The 9,108-nt window shown below is 42.3% G+C and overlaps 1 protein-coding gene across 2 annotated transcripts in view; it reads left to right on the top strand.

Annotated features, from left to right (window-relative positions):
- The window catches only part of Cdep (Chondrocyte-derived ezrin-like domain containing protein), a 182,112-nt gene continuing 173,004 nt past the window's right edge, over positions 1-9,108 (top strand). For both annotated transcript variants that reach the window (XM_080283943.1, XM_080283949.1), the window contains exon 1: positions 1-125. The gene's annotated coding sequence lies outside the window, so the exon portion shown is untranslated. The remainder of the gene's footprint in view (positions 126-9,108) is intronic.

Here is a 9,108-nt window from a genome sequence, read left to right on the forward strand (position 1 = left end):
GTAAGGTTGGTGTGTGGACGTGTGTGTTGGTGCTAGCGAGGAGGATCACTGAAACTACGGCTCTTTTTACCCGGCTAGTCCATCCCGCGGCGGTTCCAGGGACGAAATTACATCCTTCTCGAAAGGTATGTGACGAGAGACAGGCGTGGTAGGGTAATATAGAGGGCGAAATGGAGGCTGGTTGTAGCATTTGCAGGGAGGCGGGTGGCTGGGCAGGGCTGACGGGCTGCCTAGGCTGGGACCAAATATTTTTACATTAATCGTAAAATACCATTGAGTCTCTGCGGTTGTATGACAGGCTCTGAGAATTCACAGAGTTATGATATAAATCGGGCAGTGTAGCCCCAAGCAACTTTTCGTTTGTGTAAATTGATCGAGTAAAATAAAATAAAAATACTTTCATTGTAGAATTATAATTTAGGCTGTGTATTAACCGAGTACGTAATGGGTATTTGGAAATGACGATATTTTAAAGAGGTCAAATTTTATTATTAGTACAGCTCTAGGTGTATGAACGGTTGAAGATCAGTCTTATGTTTTAATATGTAATTTTCTTCGATCTAAGCAGTAAAATATATTGCGATAAGCTGAGATCCGTCCTGTTCATATATGCATTATAGGCTATGTGCTCAGCGTGAAATAGCCTCTTTTATCAGATCCGTTTGAAGAAGGATAATTAAAACTGAAATAATGTTAGGTGTCGGAAAACCAGTGGAACCTGTTGTGTAGCTATCGAATTGCTACCTGAATTGGGCTTAGCTTTCATGTTCATTGGCCTAATGGGAAAAAAAAAATGTGTGTGTGTGTGTGTGTGTCGGAATGTGGTTTTGTGTGTGTGTGTGTGTGTGTGTGTGAGACGACCTTCACCCACGGCTACATTTTCAGTTACACTTTGAACTAACAGCTTAGGCTAGCTCGATTTTCATTTATTGTTATACACCCCCGTAAGTAAATAAACTTTGTTCGTGTCTGTATCGTTCTTAGTAATTTAGTATGCTAATTAAAAGGAGATTTCAACACGCATGCTTAGAGAATCCATGATTTAACCCAGAAAAATGTGAAAGAAATGACTAAATTTTGAGATTTTTTTTTTTAAATCTCAAAGTAAATATGGAAAATATTTACGACTTTATTCATGGATTTTGGAGCTTTTATTCTGTGCAGTGTTTATATATTCACATTTACTGTATCAGCATCTCCCATAAGTTTATTTTCCTAAGAATTTTTGTGGTTTGTTTACATTCGAGCACCCACGGAGGATGCCTTTTTCACGTTATCTATTTAGACAGGGTAAAATTAGTTATTATTAATCTGCGAGAGGAAAAGATAGTGTCATTTTTTTCGGCGTCCTTTTCGTATCAGTTGTAGAAAAGGCTGAAATCCATGAATGAACAGTACTAAAATTTGTCGACTTACTGTTTGCCCATATCGCTTCTCGGGAAATTTAATCTACTCAGCAGTTCGTCACCAGTGTTTGCGAAGGGTTAACATGCCGCCTCCACCTCCTACCTCCCCATCTTCTCCTCCTCCTCCTCCTCCTCCTTCATCTTGAGGTTGGTCGTGTCAAGCGGCTCTCACCGACCACGCCTTATTTTCGGCTTCCTCCCAAGAAAAATAATAACATGGAAGGTAGAGCACCGATGCATATGAAGGTGAGATATAGGTGGAAGATGCTAATAGCTGCCTTATTATAAGCATGTACTATTAATATCCTTGCTTATTTAAACAGTTTATAGATGTGTCAGTATATTCAGTGTGCAACCGGTAACTGTTGACTTAATTATCTTTCACTGCTCAGGTTAATGCTTCATAAATTTTCTGAAATGCCTGTGAAGTTAGTTTCGTTTAATACCAATAAACTTACACGGTACCGAATTTCATTTATCATCACTTGCATTCATTAACAAAACTGAACCCTTTCTAGTGTACGCTACCGGGTGTATGTGCGATTATTAAACCTAGGTAGAATTACATGGTATGCTACATATCGTACCGTACCGTATGTACTGGTGCGGTAAACTTTATGATGAACGGTAATTCAGTATTTATCTATTGCTAGGCATGTTAAAACTGAATTGAGACTTGTTCTTGATAATAAGACCCAATATACCTGTTTATTTTATACTAGTAACTTTATTGTACTGACTTTTAACGAGCAAATTCTTATGATTCTGGTAGGAGTTACGCTTGGTGTTTTAAATCATATACATTACCGTAATTGCCATAGTACCCTACTGGGTTCACCCGGTACTATGACATGCAATATCATGCCCATGTTAATTAGGCGTTGGAGTAGCAGATCCAGTTATCACCAAATTGAACTTACTGGCCTACGGTATATGACCACAAATTATTGGCTTTAAGAAAAAATACTACACCAAGCATTCTAACGTAACTGGCAAGAATGCATTAATAACAGCTCCGGTTATCTACAGTTCCTTGAAATTTCTGTGGAGAATTGGATGCATTTGTCTTACTGGTGTATTGAGTCGGTTTCATAGGTCATCAAATTATTGTACAACTGCTGGTACTGGTTATGTGATGTGGCAGTGGGAGTTTATTGACGGTAGGCTACTGTAAGGGTTGACTGGCCTATGTAGTACTGGAAAAGGTGTAGCACTTCAGTTCGTGAAGAGTGAGCACTTTTCGGGTATTCGTTCAGGTTGTAATTTTCTGATGAGTCTTATTAAAGTACCTATACCTTAAGTTCTTTTGTGGAAAGTACCATTAGCTAACTGAAACGTACCGGCATAGGCTAGGCATATAACATAAAAATTCTTACCGGTATGTAACCTAAAGCTGAAAAACTGAACATAATGACTCAGTTACCAGTGTCGTTGTATGACAGACTACATAGACTTAATGATCAAGCATAGGCACTCCTTTATTGTCGTTTCGTTACACGGTAGCTGATCCCCTTTAAAGATCTTTATCCCTGTCAGCGTTTCCTTTTTCTGCCTCGTTTCTTCATTTTTGGTATCAGTATCTGTACCTAGTGATTTTGATGTTTGGCTGTAATTACGATACTCTCTCTCTCTCTCTCTCTCTCTCTCTCTCTCTCTCTCTCTCTCTCTCTCTCTCTCTCTCTCTCTCTCTCTCTCTCCCTCTCCCTCCCCAGCTCTTTTTAGCCAATGGTGGTGGGTCTGATTTTGTTTGCATGGTACGGCGGATCTGTATGATTAATATGGTACCATACCGGTACTATATAACCTGATAGTTTGATAAATAATAATGTACACGGTGTAGGCCTAAGGGGAACTGTAGTGCTTAAGTTGGTACTGTGGCTGTTAAGTGTTTAAGTGTAAGTTATTCCCAGTAATAACCTTCCCTATACAAATGTTGCCACGGTACGCACTGTAGTAAAAATGTAATTGGTATATTAGAGGAGGTGATAATAATGCTTTAATGAATTCTGGATGATCATTTTGAGTACGGTAGTCTACTGTAGATAAGATATACTGTGTTGTAAAGCCTCACTATGTATAATTGTATAAGTGTGTTACGGGTATGTTGGTGACCACCGTAGATCGGTACCTATATTGTAGACTATCAGGTGCTATATAAGTTTTCCATTTCATTCCGTGTGTTGGAGTTGGTTTTCCTGAAATTCATTGATAGCTGTCGAGGATTTAATGTACGAGTGTTGCATTCTAAACACGAAAATGTCAGCCATCGGTCCCAGAGTAACTTAATGGAAAGGTGAACAACTAGGAGTGGAAAAGTTCTGTACAGTAGCAACCGGTACCCGGTACATAAAATATTTCATGGCCTACTGTATTTCCGGTTGGTTCATCACTAATCTTTGTAACTTTTCTACCTGTATTTGCTGTAGTTCTCTAGTCCATGCTAATTATAGGGAACTTACGGGACCTATAAATTTCCTTCCTGTCGCTATTTCCCGTGTAGCCAGTGAACCCACGACATAGGCTTGCCCGACATACTGTTAATATAGAAACAGAGCCAAGGAAAAGAATAGTACCAGGTTTTAGATAGCCAGCAAATGCATGAAACGAGGATCTATGAATGTATACAGCGAGAATAGCCTTATGAAGTTGATAATACCCTGGGAATATTTTGGGTAGCCTCTATTAATTCACAGTTGATTAATGAAACCATGTGTAATTAGTTAGGCCAGTTTGAGATAAAAGTTAGCTTTGCTGTTATAAGCTGCTCTAACTTTGGCAAATTTTACACCATGACCCGTACCGGTATTCTCTTCGGTTAAGGAGGCTCCCAAACTCCTCTTCCTTGGCGGTTTATTTTTGGATATGGCTGGCTAATATTGTTTTGTAAGTTATGCAGAAGGTGATATTAAAGTAATTTAAATACCGGTAACTCGGAAGACAGCAAGATGTAATAAACAGATTAGCCTGTCGGTAATTCTCTTAGGGGAAGGTTTTAGGAAGCTTCTTCAACCTACGAGAATACGGGTTCATGTCTCATTAGTCACGCCAAACATCTCACTATCACAAATACCATTTGTTAGGTGAATCCATGAGAGCGGCGTCTTTTTATTTTTTTTTTTTTTTTTTAAATGCCGTCCATACGATTTTATTCAGTGTAGAAGATACTGTTTTTACATTGCGTTCATTTATTCTGTTACTTGGATGCTCATTAAACTGGATATAATTGTCTGATATAGCGAGTCTGTTTTCATCTGACTGAACAGTCTGGTCGTGATTTCATATGCGATGAGTCCTTGTGATACATGAATGAATCTCATTTGTTACTGTACCCGTACTCTTTTTACTCTAACGACCTAATTTGCCATCTTTCCAGCTTTATTGCTGACTTAACGGTATAACATTAGATCAACGCTAGAATATAATGCTAGTCATGAAGTCCTGTGGAAAGGATGAAAGAGCCTTATTGCTGTCTTTTTCTGTTAGTGAGCTACATGAAATAAGCAGCAAATGATGAATATAAGGGCCAAGTTATGGTGAAACGAATATTACCATATCGACCTTCCAGTTTGACTACAGTTGGCCTTTGGGCTGAAAGGGGTTAAAGTACTTTCGTGGTTTACAGCATACTAGCTGTAGCAAGAATTAATTACATAGCGTCCTCGTCTTGGGGGGGGTTAGGGGTGCTTATTGACCATCTGGACATCTGGATGATGGTGCGGTACCGATAATTCATAGGTTTCATTTCCATCCGTAACCCAAACCTAATTCCTTGTTTTCCCTTTCGTAACCCAAGCCTCCTCCTCCTCCTCCTCTCGTACTGTTTCACCCCTGTTGTCTGCTGCTGCTGCCGTTGTCAATCCGGAGTGAGAATGGAAGAGTGGAGTGTGCGTGGGCGAGTATCGATGGGAGAGGGGATATAGAGAAACGTTCAACCGGATATGTTACATCTTTCGTCTCTCTCTCTCTCTCTCTTTCTCTCTCTCTCTCTCTCCCCTTCATATGTATACGGTACCCTTTGCTGGTGTAGAGGGACGCCTTCCCGCGTTGACACTGATGTAACCTGTTGGTTCTGATGCCCGGTGTTACAAACGTCCCCGAGCTCCCATCCTATCTCCCGAAAGGAGGATGGTGGAGTGCAGGAGGGCAGCTTCAGCCAGCAGTCCACCGGCTTCACGTTCAGATGAGCCTGGTGTTGCAACAGTTTATACAGATATATCCTGGTATCTTACTGTTTGCTACGTCTTAACTGTGCAACTCATAGACGTAATCTTTTATTTTAGTATTATTTCAGGTGATTTTATGCAGCTTATGTCTTTGCTAAGTTTCATAATTTTTACTAGAGGGGATAGGTAGGCTGTAGCATTAATTAACCCGTATTATTTCTCATGCCATACGATTTTATTCAGCTTGGGAGAGGCATTTTGAACTGGAGGGGGTTAGATTGAGCCTTCATTAACCCCCTCAAGCTGAATAAAATCGTCTGGTTGCAGCGAGGATAAACTACAAAAAAAGTTACAGAAATATTTCATCGGATTAAGTGTTTAAAATGCTTAGGCGTGTGTTATTAAAAGCACAGTAACCAGAAAAGCGTATTGTTACATTTCAGAATTATATATAGTGTTGGGCTTGAAAGGCTTCGTGTTATAGAGGAATTACACAAGCTTGTTTGGTTCATTAGTGCCTTTGTTACAGGATACGGTAGTGGTAATTAGTAGGCAGGCTATGTACTGTATTGGGCTATTGGTGTGCTTGTGTGTTGTGTGCTTTGGCAAGATTGTGAGGTAGGGTTCTCTCTCTCTCTCTCTCTCTCTCTCTCTCTCTCTCTCTCTCTCTCTCTCAGCGCCATCTGCTCATTCATTCTCCCACCCCGCCCCTCCATTCATTCATACATTCTTCCCCAAATTCTCTGTCATGTGCTCTCCCTCCATTCCCTCTCTCTCCCTCTTCCCACCTCTCTCTCCGTCATCCCTCCTCTCTCTCCTCCCTCCCTCTCCCACCATGAGAACATTCCCATACATCCTTTTTCTCTCTCCCCCCTCCCTATTGCCCCTCTTCCACCTCCCTCCCCCGTCCCTTCCCAGGTCAGCTTGTCTTTCCCTCCGGCCGTCCCACCCTTCTCCCTACCCAAACCAACATGTCTCTCTTCCTTCCTCTCCCCCTTTCCTCCCTCCATTCCCTTCCTTCCTACCCCTCGCCCACCCATTCTCACCTCCCAGAAGTCAGTCATGTTATTCCATTTTCCTTTCCTTCTCTTCCTCATGATCAGTTCGTTCATTTCATGTGTTTTCTCCCTACTGTTTTGGTTCCTCTTAAGCCTACCTCTTCTCTTTTCATTTCTTCTCTCCCATGATGTACTTTTTTTTTTTTTTTCATATTGTCACATCTGTTCTCCTTTCCATCGTAGCCTCTCTCTCCTTTCTTCGTTATCTGCCATTTCCTTCGTTCATTCCCACCATCCCTCTCTTCTTTCTCCTCTCCTACCATCCTCTCCTTTCTCTCCTTTCCTCTTTCCCCCATCCTGCTTTCCTTCCTTCCTTCCTTCTGTCCCTCCTTTCTTCCTTCTTTCTTTCCAACCTTCCCTTCTCTTCCCCTCTCCTTCCTCCCTTCTTTGACCACCTCTGTCTTCCCTCCCTCCCATGTTCCTCCTCCCCGACAACTTTTTCTCCACTTCCCCCCTCCCTCCCTCTCTCCCCTCTCTTCTGCGTACCTTCCCCTCTTCTCACGCCGCTTGGGATTCTTCTCTCCCCTCTAAACCCTTATTCTTACCCTCTTCATCACTTCATCTCTCCTTCATCGTCTCTTTCTCCTTTCACTACTCATTCATCGTCTTTGCCAGTATTCTACTTATAGACTCTGTCTGTCTGTCTGTCTCTCTCTCTCTCTCTCTCTCTCTCTCTCTCTCTCTCTCTCTCTCTCTGTCTGTCTGTCTCTCTCTCTCTCTCTCTCTCTCTCTCTCTCTCTCTCTCTCTCTCTCTCTCTCTCTCTCTCTCTCCTGGTTCTTCCATGTTTCTTCAGGCCCCTCTCCCCCTCTATAACCCTTACTCCATCCGTCTCCACGCATTCATTACGCTGCCTGCCCTCTCCAGTTTTTCTCTCCTTTCCTCTCCTCCTTCTTCTTTTCTTCTTCCTCCTCCTCCTCCTCCTCCTCCTTCTTTTCTTCTTCCTCCTCCTCCTATTCCCCCCTCTTCCTCTTCTTTTTCTCCTCCTGTTATTAGTTTTTATTCACTTTCCATCTCAAAACTTTTCCCCTCCCCATTTTTTCTCGTCCTTAAGTTGTATGTCTGTTTCCCTCGTCTGTTATTTATCGTTCTTTCCTTCATTTTCATTTATTTTCATTTGTCTTAATTCTGATCTTAAAATCTACTTCTGTCCCTGAGTCTCTCTTCCTGTATTTTTGTATATCGCAGTCCTTAGTGTGTGTGTGTTTTTTTTTTTAGTTTTGTCATTGTTTTCTTCAGTCATCTGCTATTTCCTCACCTTCCTCTATACTCTTTCCCGTCTCATTCTTTTTTCTTTTCTTTTTTTATTCATCGCATTCCGACCTCCCCCTGTTCTTCCTTTTATCCTTTGTTACCTCCAGTCTTATCTTCATGTTTGTTATTTTCTTTGCTTGTTAAACTTTCCTTCTCCGTTATCCCCCTTTCCTCTCTTCCTTATTACTTTCCCCTCCTTTGCCCCGGTACATTCTTTCTTCCCTCTCCTCCGGCCTTTCTTCACAGTCCTCTCCTCTTTTCCTCCCAACTTTCCTGTTCCTTCCTCCCGTCTTTATTCTCCAATTTGTTCCTATTTTCTCAACTTTGTTCTTTTATCGCAGTTCCTCTCTTCGTCCCTCCTGTCGTCCCCCTCCTCTCTCTCTCTCTCTCTCTCTCTCTCTCTCGTTGTACTCCAATCCTTGCTTTCTCTTTCTTTCATTTCATTTTCCCACACTTCATTCCATTCTCCTACCATTCTCTCATATTCCTCTTTACTTTTCCTCCTTCCCTCTCTCTTTCTGCCCTCCCCATCCCTCTCCAGTATTCATATATCTTCGCCTTTCTCCACTCACTCTTGTCGTCCTTCTCCTACGCCTCCTTTAACCACTTTATTTTGTGTCCATGTCCCCACTTCCTCTGCACTACTTCCCTCTCGGCCTTACCTTTCACCCATCTCCTTTCCTTTCCCTACCTTTGTCTCCTCTCCTTTCCCTACCTGTGTCTCCCTTCCTTTCCCTACCGTTGTCTCCTTTCCCTCCCCATCATCCTTTTTTTTCTTCTCATCTTAAACCTTTCCTTTCATCCTTTCTCTCTCTGTTCATCTTTTTTCTCCTCATCCAATTTTTCCGTATCTTCTTCTCTTCTCATCTGCTTCCCCGTTTTTCACCTCTTCCCCCCACCCTCTTCCGTATTTTCCATTCTAGCTTCCTCGCTTCCCCATTTCTCTCCCTCTCCTAATTCTTCCCTCCCCCTCCGAACTCTTCTCCGTCTCTTCCCCCTCACCCCACTTCTGCTCCCTCTCTCTCTCTCCCCCTCTTACTCTTCTCCCCTTCTCCCAACTCTGCCCTTCCCCTCTTCTCCACTCTTTACTCTCCAACTCCTAACTCGAGTCTTCCCCTCTCCCCCCTTCCTAACCCTATTCTTCCCTTCTCTCCCCTCCTAGCGCGACTCCTATCCCCACACTCCTAACTCCTCCCCCCTCCCTACTCCTAACTCTGCTTCCCTCCTCC

Source organism: Coenobita brevimanus, chromosome 13 (assembly GCF_032717465.1).
Source record: "Coenobita brevimanus isolate Jiangsu-jjx chromosome 13, ASM3271746v2, whole genome shotgun sequence".
NCBI classification, from domain to species: Eukaryota; Metazoa; Arthropoda; class Malacostraca; order Decapoda; family Coenobitidae; genus Coenobita; species Coenobita brevimanus.